Genomic DNA, 18,113 nt, shown 5'->3' with positions numbered 1-18,113 from the left:
TGTGTAAGAACTGTATGTGTGGGTCAGTACTGTGTGGTGGTGTGATTGAGAGACCGTATCGCCTGCGGGAAGAAGCTCCTCCTCAGTCTCTCTGTGTTGGTCTTCAGGGAGCGGAATCGCTTTCCTGACCTCAACAGAGAGAACAGTCTGTTGTTGGGATGGCTGAGGTCCTTCACGATCTTCCTGGCCTTGGTCCAGCACCGCCTGCTGTAGATTGAGTGCAGGTCAGGGAGCTCGGAGCGGATGGTGCGGTCAGCTGACCGCACAACCCTCTGTAGAGCTCGTCTGTCCTGCATGGTGCTGTTCCCGAACCAGGTTAAGATGTTTCCCGCCAGGATGCTCTCTATGGTGCAGGAGTAAAAGTTCCTGAGCACCTTGGAGGGCAGTTGGAAGTCTCTCAAGCGTCTGAGGTGGTAGAGACGCTGTCGGGCCTTTTTCACCACGGTGTTGATGTGACAGGACCATGACAGGTCCTGCGTGATGTGAACTCCGAGGTATTTGAAGCTGTCCACTCTCTCCACTGGGCACTCGTTGATGACGGGGGTCTGGTAGTTCCTCTCCTGCTTTGTGCTGAAGTCCACTATCAGCTCCTTTGTCTTACTGACGTTTAGAAGGAAGTTGTTCCTCTGGCACCAGTTGCACCAGTCATGTTTCCATATCATTTTTGATTGGTCGACATGGTACATTTTCCCACCTATAGGGCTTTGGAGCGTGATGTCACGGGAGATGGGCCATGCCCCCTTCCGCCATGACAGTAGGCCAGCCAAAGGATACCATTTCAGCTATGGATCGTACGTGTTGTGTTGTCGGTTGCAACGTTAGATCACACGATCGTGAAGGCAAGAAGCTGGATAACGGGCTCTCTTTTCATTGTTTTCCGTCCTGGAGGCAACGTGAGGGATCCCATGTATCCGATATTACTAAACAAAGACGTCAGGCTTGGATTGCAGCGGTGAGACGAGCGGATATCGAGTTCTCTGCAATCCCCAGCTTTTTGTTGGTTTGCTCACGGCATTTTCTTTCCGGTGAGTTCTAAATTAATTCATATCACTCTTGAAAGGCTTTTAGTGTTATTTTCAATGTGCTGAGGTCATAGATAATGAGATAAAACATGCTAATGTGTGATGCTGCAGAACCACATCATGTCGACTGAGTAGCTTATGATTTGGCATTATTGCAGGCAAACCAGCATATGAAATGGATGTAACAAATCCAGACTGGGCACCAACACTGCACATGGGGCATGACGACATACCTGTATCAGACTCGGACCGGCACGCAAGGCGTACGCAACGGAAGCGAAAAAGAGCACCCATCGGAGGTAAACAACCCCCCCCTCTAAAAACATACTAAATTGCTATCACTGTACACTAATCCGCACATAACTTCCAGATGAATCACACACCTGTCATTGGAATATTGGTGTACATTTACCTTATGTCTAATTTTATCTTACAGGCTTTCGTTATGCAGCTGCAGAGTCTGAAGGTGTGCCCCGTGCAGAAGTGATTGATGAAGATCTGACAGAAGACCAACAGCAAAATCACAATGTCATGGAGGCAGTGGACAGCAGTTGTGTTGGACAAGTGGAGGTTGAGGTACCAGCTGCAAATGTGGATATACTGAAGAAATGTAAACCTTTTAAAATGATGACAGATTACAAACTCTCAGCTGTGTCTGTAATCAAACCTCTGTAACTTTGCTTCACTTCAGCAGCATCAGCTCATGTTCACATGTTGATTCATGGTTTGCTTCAGTTTTTGATGGACTGCAGAATATTTTGAAGGTTATCTGCTATAAAAAGCCAGAACAGGAAAATCTGCTTCATGTGTTTCTGTTTGATCCTCAGTGACTTTGACACAAAGGCCTCTGCTGTGATGATCACACCTCTGATCAAGTCTCACAGTGTCAGCTTTGTTTTTATACATATGGATATGTGCTGATAAATGATCAGAGTTATAATATTTCCCACTGTCTGCTGTGTGCCGTGACCTTTGACCTGCTAAAGACAGTCAGCTGTGGATTATTCATTGTTGTGTCTGATACTTAGAACTGTGAGGAAGAACACTACACAGTTAATCAGGGTCCCCTCTCTCTGAATCAGGAAAGGTGGGCAGGCCGCGTGTGGGCCGCGGGCCATACGTTGAGTCTCACTGTTTGAAATGTGAACATTGTTCTGCTGCAGTCAATGGACTAAACCAGAGAAGAAGAAAACAGACTTTACCATGAAGATCCTCAGTGTGGATCAGTATAATATCAGCCTGATGTCTGCAGTTTAGTGTCAGCACAACTTTCACATCATATTCATCTCAGCACAACTAAAACATGCTGACTGACCTCAGAGTTTCAAGTCCACATCCTGGACTCTCCAGGAAACCACACAGATGCTTCACTCCTGAATCCTGCAGCTTGTCGTTCAGGCTCAGGTCCAGCTGTCTCAGATGGGAGGGGTTGGACTTCAGTGCTGCTGCCAGATAATCACAGCTGATCTCTGACAAACCACAGTTCTCCAATCTGTATAAAGAATGAAAGATGTAAGTTTATTAGACAAAGTGTGAGCTTGAAATCATTCAGTGTTTCATCATCTGTTCAGAGCTGAAGAAGGTTCAGAATGTAGAAGTTTAGAAAATGGAAACTCCAAACAGCTGAAGCCAACAGGAAGCAGCTTCAAACAAACACAACAAGAGAAAAAACTCTGAATGTTTCACATTAAAGTCGTACATTTATCATAAAAACAGGACAAAGACTTGAAAAAGTCGTGTTTTTCCTTCCAGGAACCACAAGGCTTCACTTTTAAAGGTGAAGTGTGAAAGAAATGGACATATTTGAAGTCCAACACCTTTTTCCAGTCACATTATTAAAGCAGACAAACTACAAGCTCATTTTCATTCCAACAAGTCATCTTCTGACCTGGACTAACAACACTGGTCTCTATGTGCAGCTGGCTGTGAGACCAGTGCTCAGGGAGCGTCTACAAAGTGCAACACTGAAAGAACATCACACACTAGCTGTGTCCCAAAACGTCGGCTGCATCCTTCGGAGGACCCGGTATTCGCGGTCTACGTGGGCCGGGTCCTTCAAAGACCGAAAAGGCTGGAAGTGCGAGGCTGTGAAATGGGACGGTCTAGCCTTCAGATTTGCGTCACCGCTGTGTCGGTGGAGTTTAATAAACTCGGCCGTCTGCTCCTTGCTATCTAAAATATAACAGGACACTGGCGTAAATTCTCGACCGTCTCACACTTCTGTTTAATCAGTTTCCTGTTTAACGTTTATTCAGCTGTGTGAAAATCCCGGAGGAACTTTGATCTCAGCCAAACCGATTTACTCCGGAACAAATAAAACACAGAAAAAAGGCAAACAATTACATTTTTAAGTTATCCGAGTGACTTATATATCATGTTTCACCTGAGTAGTGAAAGAGCGGGGTCTGAAAACGATGAAGCCGGGTGTCCGCTGCTCTCGCCGGCTGGAGTGACCATTGAACCCCCCGGCTTGCTAGCGAGCGGGTGGGGAACAGACGTCTCCGAAAACGTCGGCACACTTTTGCAAATATGCGATGTCTTGATAAACCAAGCAGATATTTGAAGTTTACACAGCTACTTTCTCACCTGAAAATATGTTAAAAGTTTATTTTGTGACCCAGAAAGATTAATAAGAGTAATTTGAAAACTTAGTAGCAGCCGCCATTGTTGGCAGCTGAAATTTGGCTGGGCCGCGCTATGAATTCTGGGATATGGTGGGCCACGAAGGACACACCCGACGAATCCTTCAAATTCGGGGAAATGAAGGACGCATTTGTCGGCCACATTTGAAGGAGTCGACAAATACGGACAGCCTTCATCGCCTGGCTGTGACGTAATCGGCCTTCAAATGCAGCCTCTGGAGGATGCAGCCGACGTTTTGGGACACAGCTACTAATTTGCTTCCATCATCCAACCTGAAGAGGAAACAGAGACGCCTCCCCTTCAAAGTAAAAGCTGCTCCTTTTGGACACAGTATCAAAGAAAGTCTACAGTATAACATAGAAAAGACAGAACAAAGTTTTGGTTGTTTTTAAATTGTGCAGAAATGAAACTACACTAAGCTCAATTATGTGACAGACATTTCATCCCATGTCAGTTTGGCCTCATCCTGGGCCGGATTATCCAGCACACACTCTGACCACAGGCCCAGGGGCCACGCACAGCTGGGCTCCATCCAAGAGACAGGAAACAAACCAACACAATAATAAAAAGCACCATGTGATCTTCTTACATCTTCAAGACAAACATAGTAAAAACATGAGCATATTTGTTTCCTGATAAAATGATGTGACAGGTAGAACAGAGTAAAGTGGTGGTGTTACAGCCTTTCTCCCCTCTGCTGCCGAGGCTGTTAGTCTCTCCCAAACTCAGCTACAGGACTTCCAAATGAATGAAAGCAGCAGAAGTGGCTTTACAAATGAAAGAGGAAGAGGAGAAGAAGAGGAGAGGGAGGCCACCCTGACCATCACTCCAGCTGAAAACATCACACTTCCATTAAAGTTGGTGAGGAAATGTTGAGCAGGATGAGCTGCTGGCTAATCTGGAGGCTGTAGCAGCAGCTCACAGTCACAGTGGATTTCCACTCATGAAAAAGCTCTGGCTGCTTCATTTCTCATCTCATATCAGAGACTTTAATGCTTCACTGAAGCTGTACTGTGATGCTTCCATATCCCAGTGAGGCCTCCATAATGATTTCAGCTGTTCTGTACACACACTGTGTGCCCTGTATGGCTCAAAGTCTCTGCAGCCTGTTTTTATCTGCTATCATCAGATCTTCATCATCCTCATTCACATCCCTCACACACTCTACAGCCTCATCAGCACTGACTTCATCTTCACTGACTGATGGAGCACAACATGAACCTGTGGAGGCTGAAACACTGTCCTGTCAAACATCTCCCCGTCACCACTCCACTTCTGTCAGCCTTTAAATGAACCCTGCTCAAGTCTGTCACTTCTGTTTGGAGCCAAAAGAGCTTAAAGATTATGCCACTACATTCTTGTCTGGAAAATATTAAAAGTGTATTTGGTGACACACAAAAAAGGGTAAAAGTATAGTTTGGGTCCACACATGTCCAAACCCTGGTGTGTAGGCCTACTTAGTATTGAGAAAAGCCCACTAAAAGAACGCCCACCAGACCAAAGCAATGGTTTTGACTTGATCAGCATTAACCCCGCCCCCTGACTTTGATGGGTGAAGCTGACAAATAAAATGTATTTATGAACAGCGATGCAGGGCCAGGAGTAGCAACGTGAATTAAATAAATACATCATTAAATAATTCATTAAATGTGTCAGTAAAATAATTAAAATAGAAAACAAACCAACAAAATATGTAATTAACTAATTTGAATTGTACATAAATACATAATGAATGATTTTAAATGAAATTAACCGATAATTCATTGTGATTTTGTTTTGTGTTTTGATGAGCTAATAATCAGCTCTCTTTTTCTCATTGTTGTTCTAAGCCGGCTTATCCAAAGGTAAGGCACTACCTGTTGAATTATTTCCAAAGTGTGCCAAATTGGACATTACAAATTAAAGTCTACTCACTGAAATTACTGGGGAATGTCTGCTTTGATTTTGATGAGAATCTCATGACAGTACTGAGGATTTAATGCAGTTGGACTGCTAAAAATGATTGAATGCGGTTGGACCGCTAAAGGATTTAATACGGTTGGACCGTGGAAAGCAGTTGGACTGCTGAGTGATTTTAGTATATTAGGGAATTTGGTTATTGTTTGGGGTGGAGCCCGTATTGGTTATAAGGTTGGACCTGCTTCAGTCTTACACTTTTTTGGCTGTTTTACTGTTGTTCCAAAGTATTATAAATTATTCAAGAACGTCAGTTGGACTGATAGGAAGCGCAGTGCTCAGAGGTAACGCTTGCCAATGCCAAGGACGCTTAGGCATTGTCCTCGAAGAGGGATAGTCAGTTGGTCACTGTGGAGCTTGGGGCACTCCAGAATAACCAGGAGTTAGAGTCTCCTTACCGTTTGGAACGGTAGTCTGCGCTTTTTTGGCCAGCAGAAGTTGGACTTCGGGCGTGTAACTTTAACTTAAAACTTCGGGGTAAGCCTTGGCTGTGAAATGCCAAAAATAGAGCTTCAGGCAAAGTTTGGGTTGGTTGACGCTTTTAAATTGAGTTAGGGATTTTAGAGATGAGGCCAGAAACTGTTGGACAGATACTGGTTAATTGATCACAAAAAAGTTGGACTTTATCGGTTGGACCGTTAACTCAAATCTGTCGAAATTGTTTAGGCGCTAAAGCTGACAGATGTGACAGTGGTTGTAAATATAAGACGTCTTTGTGATATAAAATAAGAGATCTCTGTGTGAAAGGAGTCTGAGGCAGTGCTGGAGCTATTTTTAGACTGTGTGTGTGTGAGTGTGAAAATGCAAATTAGTAAGCAGTGAACTGTTTAAACCACAGTTGGTTTTACAAATACTGCTGCAAACATTGTTGAGTGTGTGTTTAAGACGCCATTTATGTTCATTAGAGGGCTATAAATAAAGTTTTGAGTTGCCGTAGTGGATGTATAGTAATTGACTGAGTTTTGATATATATATATAAATATAGTGAGTGCACTGTATATATTTAAGACTAACATATTACTTTTAGGAGTAACCTCTCATCAGCAATAACTGCTGGTGTGTTTTATTTTTTCTATTCTATGTGTGTGCTGTGAGAATTAATAGAGGTTTCAATTGTTTTCTTTGACTTGCTCTTTCTGATTATGAAAGGCATGTCTAAAATACTCTTAGGAAAGCGTGTTGTGAGTATATTCCTCAACTCTTGTCACAGTTTAAGTGTGTGAATGCTGTGAGTAGCAGGTTTTGAGTGATTGGGTGTGATTTGTACAAAATAATAAATAATAATAACACTATGAAAGTTGATAGTAGAGTGAGTGCAGAAGTGGAAGTGTGAGAGAAAAGGCGGTGTGTGTGTGAGACGATCTGACAAACGCAAAGAATTTAGTATATTTAGAAGTGTGTGCGTGAAATAAGGGTGAATTGTTTTAGATCAAGACTTAGTAAAACAAGAGTTTTATTAGCCTGTAAAAAAAAACCCAGGAGAGATAGAAACAGAAAATATGGTTCTGAGCAGCTGCAAGGTTGACAGGAAATGGTGTGTGTGACAGGAACTTTGCATGCCCATAAAAGGAACTGACTGTGACAAGTGAGCACACAGAGAGAGAAACATACGAGGTAAACTCCAGGCAGATGAAGCAAATGGAGGTTTTAAGAAAAGAAATGAAAAGGATATTAATTGTATGCTTTAGTGTGTCAATACAGGTGGACTTCTTTCAACCTAGAATCTTGAGTACAGCGGCAAAACCATTGATTAACAGAATTGGGAGGAAAACAGGCCAGATTTTGGCTTAAAATTTTACAGCTTGACCTCCCACTTGTCACCATCCTGAGAAGAAGCTCATAGGACAGTTAATCTCCTGATGAAGACCGACAGAACATCGTGGACTTCAAGAATTAACAGCAGGCAAAAGACAGTGCAACTGAAACTACACTGACGATACCAGCAGCAGCATGGAAGAAAAGCACGTGATGGAAAATGCACGGTGAACTGCAGGCTGGTAAGAACAGTGTGACATAACTGTTTAAAGACACTGAATGGGATATTTTGCCAGGCTGGGATTTCATCTAAAAGGAAAAAACTGAAAAGAGCAACGGAGAAGAAACAGAGAAGAAACAGACTGTGTTTGCTGGGGATCACAAGACAACAAAGGACACTAAGAGAAGGGCACAGGGGCCAGTGGGAAGGTGAAGCCCAGACGAGTTCGACTGTGAGAATAGAGGGTACAATTGGGTTGAAATTGAAGCCGGAACTCAGGATGGTTTAGGGATGTCCACGTCACAAACAAAGAGGTAAACAAAAAGAAGGTAAAATAAAGAGAGAAAATAACTGACAATTACATTAATGAATAGAAGACACACATACAGATATTACATAGATTTATTTTTAGGATAAAGGGGAGAGCTTATACGTAGAAATGACTTTTTATACATATTGCATTTTGTGCCTTTAAGGGAGTTGTGGCTCAATTCGTCTCTTGTGGGTCACGAGCCTTTGGCTAGCGCTATGATTAGCCAATCTACTGTGAGGATGATATGAGTTATTGAAGGATTGCACACGCTCACAGACATATAGAGTCCATAAACACACATGACAGTATTGATTCCAGGCAAAAGGCCTCAAATTAATTTAGCGTTTAACTGAACTTGAGCTGGCCCTGTAATAAGTGACAGAAAAGAGGAACTGAATAGGAGTTTCTTGCTTTAGAGAAGGACCAAAGGAAGGAAAGCATATATTTTGGTTAAGTCTGATAAACTAGAATGAGAAGGTATTGTTACATCAAAGGAGCAAGATGAAATAAAAAGGCTGTACCAAAAACAGGTTATAACATAGGAAATGTGAGTTTTAAAATGAAGTTAGTGTTAACACACAGGAGTTGTTTCAAGGCAGCGTTTAGCTATGATAAAATGTATGCAGGAGTAATTGCTTATATGTTTAAACTTAATTGATTAAAGTGGTTGTTTTTTTTGGATCTTTTAGTAGAATAGGCGCTTATAATGATTTTCTTGTGAAAGGAGATTCTAGGTCAGAGTGGAGGCCTTGCAGCAGCGAGAGTTCTGTGTACAGGATGTTGATGATTAGATAAGGCAAGCGACAGGAAACGCATGCAGGGACGTGAAAGCAGCGTTTTAAGAGTTTTAAAATGATGAGTAACGTTGAAGAATATATATAAATACAAGTCAAGAAGTCAAGAAGATAATTAGGATCAGGCTTTTGATTAAAGAGTCCCAAAGATGATAAGTTAGGGAGGTGCAGGAAAAGGTGTTTGGTTTGCTTTACAGAAGATCTCGGCGACCACAGGGGGGTGAGGATCCTGGAGGCCCGAGGCATGATGGACCACAAGAGAGGGACCGAGAAAAAACCTAATCTTACGCATGGAGTGTTCTCGAGGGGGAGCTGGTGTTTATTACTGGACCACTTAGATGACATGAGGTTGTCTGATTTGCTGAGCCAGAGGACGGCTAGAGAGGGTCAGAGCGGGAGTGGTGACCCCGATGTCCATGATGCCATGGATGGACATGGAAGCAGCTGAGTGGGCCGAGGAGTGACCCAACACAATGTATTGTGACCTCTGGTGTTCCAGAGGTCGAGAGAGGGAGTATTGAGATTGGAGAGATATTTTGCTGCTATTGTTAAAGGCTCATGTTCTCACTTAGAACATCGATTTCTACTTACATTTCTTTCTGGGAAAAATGGGGATTACTTTGGAAACAGGAAGTATTTTCCCCAATAAGCAGCCCTGGATTAGTAAATCACTCCAACATGTTCTCAGGCAGAAGAAGCTGTCTTGTTATGAGGGAGAGAAGAAAAAGATTGAGGCACAGAAACTTGTTGAAAGAGAGATAAAGCAGCTAAAATCAGGTGTAAAAGTAAAGCAGAGGATGAGCTGAATAAAGGACACTCAAGGCTGGCTTGGAAAGGAATGAAGTCCATGGTGGGGATGCAGAACAAGGAGCAAAGATGAATGTGATGCTGAATCAGCAGAAGACTTGGACTCATTTGATTCCAGCTTTGATATCATTGATTTCAATGAAGAGCTTTGTGATTGTAGCAAAGGGCTGGTAGCTCTGAGAGTCCCACTGATGAGGTGTTTGTGTGGAAATCTCTTAGTGGGACCAAAGAGAGAAAAAGCCCTGGTCCTGATGCTGTGGGAGGGAAATGATTGAAGTGTGCTGTGAGGAACTGACTGGGAGATTTTCACACATTTTCCAGTCCTCCTTGGAACAACAGGAAGTTCCCAGCATATGGAAACAAAGGTTAAGTGTCCTATGGCACTCAGTGATGATGGTGCTGTGGCCCCACCACCTCCACCTCTTTGTAAAGGAACTAACTGTCATCTGAAGCTTCAAATGGAACTAAGACTTCCTCCACTAGGTGGCAGTGTCTGATGAGAAAGTGTTAGTGGAGCTGGCCTGGAGTCAGAAACAGGAAGATGCAGGATTTGGGCTGAAATGGGGAAAAGTGGTTCGCACTAGTGCCTTAAAGCAAGAAGGTTGTAGGTTGAAGCTTGTTGGCCTTTCTGTGGAGGTTGGATGTTCTCCCACAGTCCAATGAAATGCTGCTTAGGTTCATTGGTGCTTCTAAATTGGCTGTAGGTGTGGATGTGAGAGAGTGCTTCTCTGTCTCTCTCTGTTGGCCCTGTGATGGACTGCTCACCTGTGCAGGTGGACCACGCCTCTTGCCCTATGACAGCTAGGGCACAGGCTGCAGCCCTGTGAGCCTAAGCTGAATAAACAGTTAGCAAAAATGATCCATAGATGGCCTGAAATCCCCCAGTTAGCAGTTTGGTAGATAGCTATGACATGCTAATCCCATCCAGCAGCTGTATTCTACCTGTAAGCTGATCCCTGCTGAGCCAAAGCACTTTTTCATATACAAATTACAACCTTTAATAGAAACCTATTGGTCAGCATCTTATTAGCCTGCTGTTAGCTTCATTCCACAGAAAACTGAGAGAAACTAACAGAGTTGATAAAGAATAAAGAGAAATGTGCTGATTTAAAGCCTTTGAAGTGCTTCAGATGATCTCTGTCCACTTCTGTCCACTCATTCATTCATGTAAGCTTTCTAATGCAGCTTTGATCTTCACAGTCTGCTTCATGAAACTCATTCTAACCCTGAATGTCAGAGTGTTCCTCCTTCTCTTTCCCATCATTCATGCTGGCAGTGGAGGAGATTTGGATGTTGGACTGTGTTTTGGATGATGTGTGTATGTTTGTGTTGGACTGCTGTCTGTAAAGTAAACGCACAGTTTGCTTTGGATTTCAGTGTCAGACAGACTTTAAGGTGGAATGAAGAGTTGGAGAGTTTCACAGTGAATTATCCAGTGGAGGATTTTTCTTCTTCTTTGAAGGTTTGAAATGTGAACATTGTTCTGCTGCAGTCAATGGACTAAACCAGAGAAGAAGAAAACAGACTTTACCATGAAGATCCTCAGTGTGGATCAGTATAATATCAGCCTGATGTCTGCAGTTTAGTGTCAGCACAACTTTCACATCATATTCATCTCAGCACAACTAAAACATGCTGACTGACCTCAGAGTTTCAAGTCCACATCCTGGACTCTCCAGGAAACCACACAGATGCTTCACTCCTGAATCCTGCAGCTTGTTGTTGATGCTCAGGTCCAGCTGTCTCAGATGGGAGGGGTTGGACTTCAGTGCTGCTGCCAGATAATCACAGCTGATCTCTGACAAACCACAGCCCCTCAATCTGTATAAAGAATGAAAGATGTAAGTTTATTAGACAAAGTGTGAGCTTGAAATCATTCAGTGTTTCATCATCTGTTCAGAGCTGAAGAAGGTTCAGAATGTAGAAGTTTAGAAAATGGAAACTCCAAACAGCTGACAGAGTTCATACGCCTTTGTCAGGGTCAAATTCAAGCAAGACCATGTGAAAATTAAAACACATCATCCTAGGTGAACTTAAACACCTTTGTTCCCCTTTTGTTAAGACATAGAAAAGTACACCACACAAAAATACTGCAAAAGGAAACGGTCGCCTTATATACATAGTGTATAAACTCAAAATGCACATTTCACTTCAAATTAAGATTAAGGCTTTGAACAGATCACATAGTTCAGTTCAACATATAAGACTTTAAGAATGCACAAGCATCTACTTAAAATCTATTTAATTTATCATCCATGATATTATTTTGTACAATTCCAATGTATTTTGTTCATCTCCCTTAAATAAACAGGCAGTCTTAAAGTATGAAATATTCATATACAAACACATATAAATGTGTGTACTGTCTCAGTGGCTGATAGTACCCCACAGGCCTCAGTGTGAGCTTGAAGACATTTATAATGTTTAAGTAGTTTAATGTGCAGGTGCTGACGATAAACACATTTTGAATGAAAGCCGGGGAACTTTGGTAGCACAGAAACAAGTGGCTATTCTTTGTGACTATATGGATCACTCACAATACCATTATTTCACACAAAGGCACCAAATTAATACTCAAAAAAGCTGCAGCAATACACACAAATATCAACAGTACTTGGTGACTGTTAAGTCTAATTGTTGAATGTTGCCATTGTGTTTCTTAAATTTGTACAGTCTTAGTTCAAGCAGTAGGATCAAAGCCATTCCTTTGATCCTGGCCACCTCTCCAACCACTCTGTGCTGGGGGAGGTTTTATTGTAGATACATCCTCTCTGAAAGATCTGTTTCTTTTGATGTAAACTTCCTGGGTTTACGACCCTTTGGTCAGCAGGAGGTCTGACACACACACACACACACACACACACACACACACACACACACACACACACACACACACTCTTACAGAAGTTCACACATATACATAAAATGCTTTGTCTTAGAACAAAGGGGGCGTGGCTTTGTTCTGACGTGTTTTGTGTGAACTGTCTCCCAATAAAAGGTAGCAGGAGGAGGTCAGATCTGTGGTCATTTTCGTGGTGGACACAGACGAGGCCTCCCTTGCACAAATAATCGATCGATCGACTGTCTTGTTTTCTTCATGATGAATAAGTCTCTAGAATTAGCGGGGCTTGTGGAAACACAGACCCAACAGTGACAACTTTGCTTTTAGCCTTTAACCCTTTTTGACTACTTTTGATGTGGCCTCTATATTTTACCTTTAAAAACTGTTTATCTTGCCAATCTGTTATTTTCTCATTTTGACCAACTGTATCAGCACAATTTATCTAAATTCAGACAAAATTTAAAATACAAGTAGAAAGTGATATTTTGACTGTAAAAACCACACACATGTTTAACGAATCATCTTCATAACTTGAAATGCAAATAGAGATTGTACATTTTTAAAAATACGCACACGTTTTGCAAACAACAAAGTTATATGGTACTATTTACCAAAAAATGCAGCCAAGGCTCAGACGTTTTTCATATAATCATTTCAAACTATTTACAGAACAATCAGGTGTCAAACAATAGTTTGTGTCACTCTAACACATATGAGAACAGCACAGGGATAAACCTGCAGGTCTGACAGCAGGTGTGTCACTCAGCGTTTACACTGCAATCTGCCTTTGTTGGCTTTAAGGCAGCAACTGTGACGATCACTAGTAGAACTGACACACAAAACAAAACAACAGCTACACACTAAATACACAAGACAACAAACTAACTTGAGACCAAACACGGTAAACGTCACAAATCTCTCACGTATCAAAACTCTCTCTCTCTTTCGCTCACTCGCTCTCTCTTGCCGGTCACTCCTAAAACTTCCCCCTTTTGCTAAACAACCAAATGTCATGTTTCCATATCATTTTTGATTGGTCGACATGGTACATTTTCCCACCTATAGGGCTTTGGAGCGTGATGTCACGGGAGATGGGCCACGCCCCCTTCCGCCATGACAGTAGGCCAGCCAAAGGATACCATTTCAGCTATGGATCGTACGTGTTGTGTTGTCGGTTGCAACGTTAGATCACACGATCGTGAAGGCAAGAAGCTGGATAACGGGCTCTCTTTTCATCGTTTTCCGTCCTGGAGGCAACGTGAGGGATCCCATGTATCCGATATTACTAAACAAAGACGTCAGGCTTGGATTGCAGCGGTGAGACGAGCGGATATCGAGTTCTCTGCAATCCCCAGCTTTTTGTTGGTTTGCTCACGGCATTTTCTTTCCGGTGAGTTCTAAATTAATTCATATCACTCTTGAAAGGCTTTTAGTGTTATTTTCAATGTGCTGAGGTCATAGATAATGAGATAAAACATGCTAATGTGTGATGCTGCAGAACCACATCATGTCGACTGAGTAGCTTATGATTTGGCATTATTGCAGGCAAACCAGCATATGAAATGGATGTAACAAATCCAGACTGGGCACCAACACTGCACATGGGGCATGACGACATACCTGTATCAGACTCGGACCGGCACTCAAGGCGTACGCAACGGAAGCGAAAAAGAGCACCCATCGGAGGTAAACAACCCCCCCCCCTCTAAAAACATACTAAATTGCTATCACTGTACACTAATCCGCACATAACTTCCAGATGAATCACACACCTGTCATTGGAATATTGGTGTACATTTACCTTATGTCTAATTTTATCTTACAGGCTTTCGTTATGCAGCTGCAGAGTCTGAAGGTGTGCCCCGTGCAGAAGTGATTGATGAAGATCTGACAGAAGACCAACAGCAAAATCACAATGTCATGGAGGCAGTGGACAGCAGTTGTGTTGGACAAGTGGAGGTTGAGGTACCAGCTGCAAATGTGGATATACTGAAGAAATGTAAACCTTTTAAAATGATGACAGATTACAAACTCTCAGCTGTGTCTGTAATCAAACCTCTGTAACTTTGCTTCCCTTCAGCAGCATCAGCTCATGTTCACATGTTGATTCATGGTTTGCTTCAGTTTTTGATGGACTGCAGAATATTTTGAAGGTTATCTGCTATAAAAAGCCAGAACAGGAAAATCTGCTTCATGTGTTTCTGTTTGATCCTCAGTGACTTTGACACAAAGGCCTCTGCTGTGATGATCACACCTCTGATCAAGTCTCACAGTGTCAGCTTTGTTTTTATACATATGGATATGTGCTGATAAATGATCAGAGTTATAATATTTCCCACTGTCTGCTGTGTGCCGTGACCTTTGACCTGCTAAAGACAGTCAGCTGTGGATTATTCATTGTTGTGTCTGATACTTAGAACTGTGAGGAAGAACACTACACAGTTAATCAGGGTCCCCTCTCTCTGAATCAGGAAAGGTGGGCAGGCCGCGTGTGGGCCGCGGGCCATACGTTGAGTCTCACTGTTTGAAATGTGAACATTGTTCTGCTGCAGTCAATGGACTAAACCAGAGAAGAAGAAAACAGACTTTACCATGAAGATCCTCAGTGTGGATCAGTATAATATCAGCCTGATGTCTGCAGTTTAGTGTCAGCACAACTTTCACATCATATTCATCTCAGCACAACTAAAACATGCTGACTGACCTCAGAGTTTCAAGTCCACATCCTGGACTCTCCAGGAAACCACACAGATGCTTCACTCCTGAATCCTGCAGCTTGTTGTTGTTACTCAGCTCCAGCTCTCTCAGATGGGAGGGGTTGGACTTCAGTGCTGCTGCCAGATAATCACAGCTGATCTCTGACAAACCACAGTCCATCAATCTGTATAAAGAATGAAAGATGTAAGTTTATTATTAAATTAAATGAATTATTAAATGAATTTTCTGCTCTTCTCACTCATTTTTCTGTACTTTCTCCAAATCTGATCATTGCTGGTGACTTCAATATTCATATGGACAATAATAAAATCCCTCTTTCCAGAGATTTTACCTCCTGCCTGGAAAGTTTTGGGCTTCTACAGTACATAAAATTTCCTACCCATTCCAAAGGTCATATCCTGGATTTGGTCTGTTGTTCTGGCATTACCCCCACCCATTGTAAAGCCACATTGTTTCCCCAGTCTGATCATATGTTTATTTCTTTTGATGCAAACATAACCGCTTCCAAAACCTGTATCTCTCGTAATATCACTTTTAGGAAAATTAGTAATATCAACCCAGCTGTTTTTTCATCTGCCGTCCATGACCTTCCATCTATCCACTGCTCCTCAACCCCTCATGAACTCGTTTGTCATTATAATGTCAACCTTTATAACCTTCTTAACATATTTGCTCCCCTTAAACATCGAACTGTCTCATTTTCCCGTTCAGCTCCATGGTTTACCTCCGACCTGCGTCACCTTAAAGCTAAAGGACGCCAACTTGAACGTCTATTCAAGAAAACCGGACTTACTGTACATAAAGAAATGCACAATGATCATGTTTTGTTCTATAAGGACTGCATTGCCTCAGCCAAATCTGCTTACTACTCTGGTTTAATTAGTTCTAATGAAGGTAACTCCAGGTCCCTCTATTCATTGTTCAGTAAAATTACAAAACCTCCAGACACATTCCCCTCCCAGATGTATTCTGTTGATTTTTGCAATTCTCTTATCTCTTTTTTCACTTGTAAAATCTCAGACATTCACCGTCAACTTAACTCTTTAGGAGCTCCTGACTCTGAAGTAGACTTCCTGGTTCCCCCACTGTCTTCCTGTCAGCTATTTTCAAGCTTTACTCTTCCCTCCATAATTGATGTATCTAATCTCATTAAAAAATCTAAGCCATCCACCTGTCAACTTGACCCTCTCCCTACTGTGTTAGTTAAAGCCTGTCTTCCCTCTTTAGCACCTCTCATAACCAATATTATTCATTCCTCCCTGAACACTGGGATTGTTCCTGAAGCACTGAAAAAGGCTTCTGTTATTCCAACTCTCAAAAAGCCTGGTGCAGACCCCAATAACTTTGATAATCTTCGCCCTATATCAAATCTCCCCTTTATTTCAAAAATTCTCGAAAAAGTTGTCGCCGCCCAACTTCATTCACATCTCAATGACCATAATCTCTATGAACAATTTCAATCTGGTTTCCGCCCCAATCATAGCACAGAAACTGCTCTGTTAAGGATTACCAATGACCTTCTGATGGCAGCTGATTCTGGTCTCCTATCCATTCTCATCCTTCTTGATCTTAGTGCGGCGTTTGATACCATTTCTCACAATATTCTCCTGAACCGGTTAGCTTCCATTGGTATTAGTCATACCCCACTTACCTGGTTTACCTCCTATCTCTCAGACCGCACTCAGTTTATCCAACTTAAATCCCATTCTTCAGCTCTCTATCCTGTTTCTGCTGGTGTGCCCCAGGGTTCAGTATTGGGGCCTCTTTTATTCATTATTTATATGCTTCCTCTTGGTTATATATTCCGAAAATATAATATAAATTTTCACTGTTATGCCGATGACACCCAGCTCTACCTTTCTTCTAAACCCAATTCATCCCTCCCACCTACCTCCCTCTCAGACTGTCTTATTGAGATTAGATCCTGGTTCTCCTCCAATTTCCTCAAACTTAACAGTAATAAAACTGAAGTTTTACTTGTTGGTACACCATCTATCTTAACCAAATCCCACAGCTTTTCCATTAACGTTGAAAATTCTCCCACCCTTCCCTCCCCTCAGGTTAAGAGTTTGGGTGTCATACTTGATAATACTCTTTCATTCCAGTCTCACATTAATTACATAACACGGTCTGCTTACTTCCATTTACGTAATATTCACCGACTCCGTCCCTTCCTTACTCCCCATGCTGCTGCCATCCTTGTCCATAGTCTTATTACATCCCGTATTGATTACTGTAATTCCCTCCTATTTGGTCTCCCTAAAAGGTCCCTTCATAAACTCCAACTTCTTCAAAATTCTGCAGCTCGGGTCATAACTTGCACTCCGTTAAGTGCTCATATTACCCCAGTTCTTCAGCAGCTTCACTGGTTGCCCATAGAAGCCAGGATAAATTTTAAAATCTTACTTCTTGCATACAAGTGTCTCCATAAATCTGCTCCTTCATATTTGTGTGACCTGCTCCATATCACCACTGTTTCCCGCACTCTCAGATCATCATCTGCTATTCATCTTACTGTTCCGTCCTCACACCTTATTACTGTGGGGAACAGAGCTTTCAGTCGCTCTGCTCCTCGGCTCTGGAGCTCTCTTCCTCCTGCACTAAGAAATATTGACTCCCTCTCCGTATTTAAGACACAGCTCAAAACACATCTGTTTAAACTGGCTTATTCGCTTTAATGCTGATTTTATCTGTTGTCACGCTCTGTTTTGTAATTTTAACTTATTTTATGTATTTTATGACTATTGTTCCTTTTATTAATTGTGTTTTTGTAAGGTGACCTTGGGTTTCTGAAAGGCGCCCTCAAATAAAATGTATTATTATTATTATTATTTATTAGACAAAGTGTGAGCTTGAAATCATTCAGTGTTTCATCATCTGTTCAGAGCTGAAGAAGGTTCAGAATGTAGAAGTTTAGAAAATGGAAACTCCAAACAGCTGAAGCCAACAGGAAGCAGCTTCAAACAAACACAACAAGAGAAAAAACTCTGAATGTTTCACATTAAAGTCGTACATTTCTCACAACGCTCAATTATGTGACAGA

General features: G+C 42.1%; 2 long non-coding RNA genes across 2 annotated transcripts; one reads left to right on the top strand and one right to left on the bottom strand.

Moving 5' to 3' along the window:
• Positions 1-9,851: 9,851 nt before the first annotated feature.
• Positions 9,852-15,104, bottom strand: LOC120742647. The gene is made up of 2 exons (XR_005697918.1): positions 15,057-15,104; positions 9,852-11,010 (listed from the first exon to the last, which is right to left on the bottom strand). It is a non-coding gene; the product is annotated as an uncharacterized LOC120742647 (long non-coding RNA).
• On the top strand, positions 12,997-14,082 carry LOC120742649. The gene is made up of 2 exons (XR_005697920.1): positions 12,997-13,742; positions 13,898-14,082. It is a non-coding gene; the product is annotated as an uncharacterized LOC120742649 (long non-coding RNA).
• Positions 15,105-18,113: the final 3,009 nt, after the last annotated feature.

The sequence above is a fragment of the Simochromis diagramma genome, unplaced genomic scaffold (genome assembly GCF_900408965.1).
Source record: "Simochromis diagramma unplaced genomic scaffold, fSimDia1.1 OVJJ01000369.1, whole genome shotgun sequence".
NCBI classification, from domain to species: domain Eukaryota; kingdom Metazoa; phylum Chordata; class Actinopteri; order Cichliformes; family Cichlidae; genus Simochromis; species Simochromis diagramma.
Note: the sequence above shows the minus strand (reverse complement) of the source record. Positions and strands in the feature narration are given on the sequence as shown.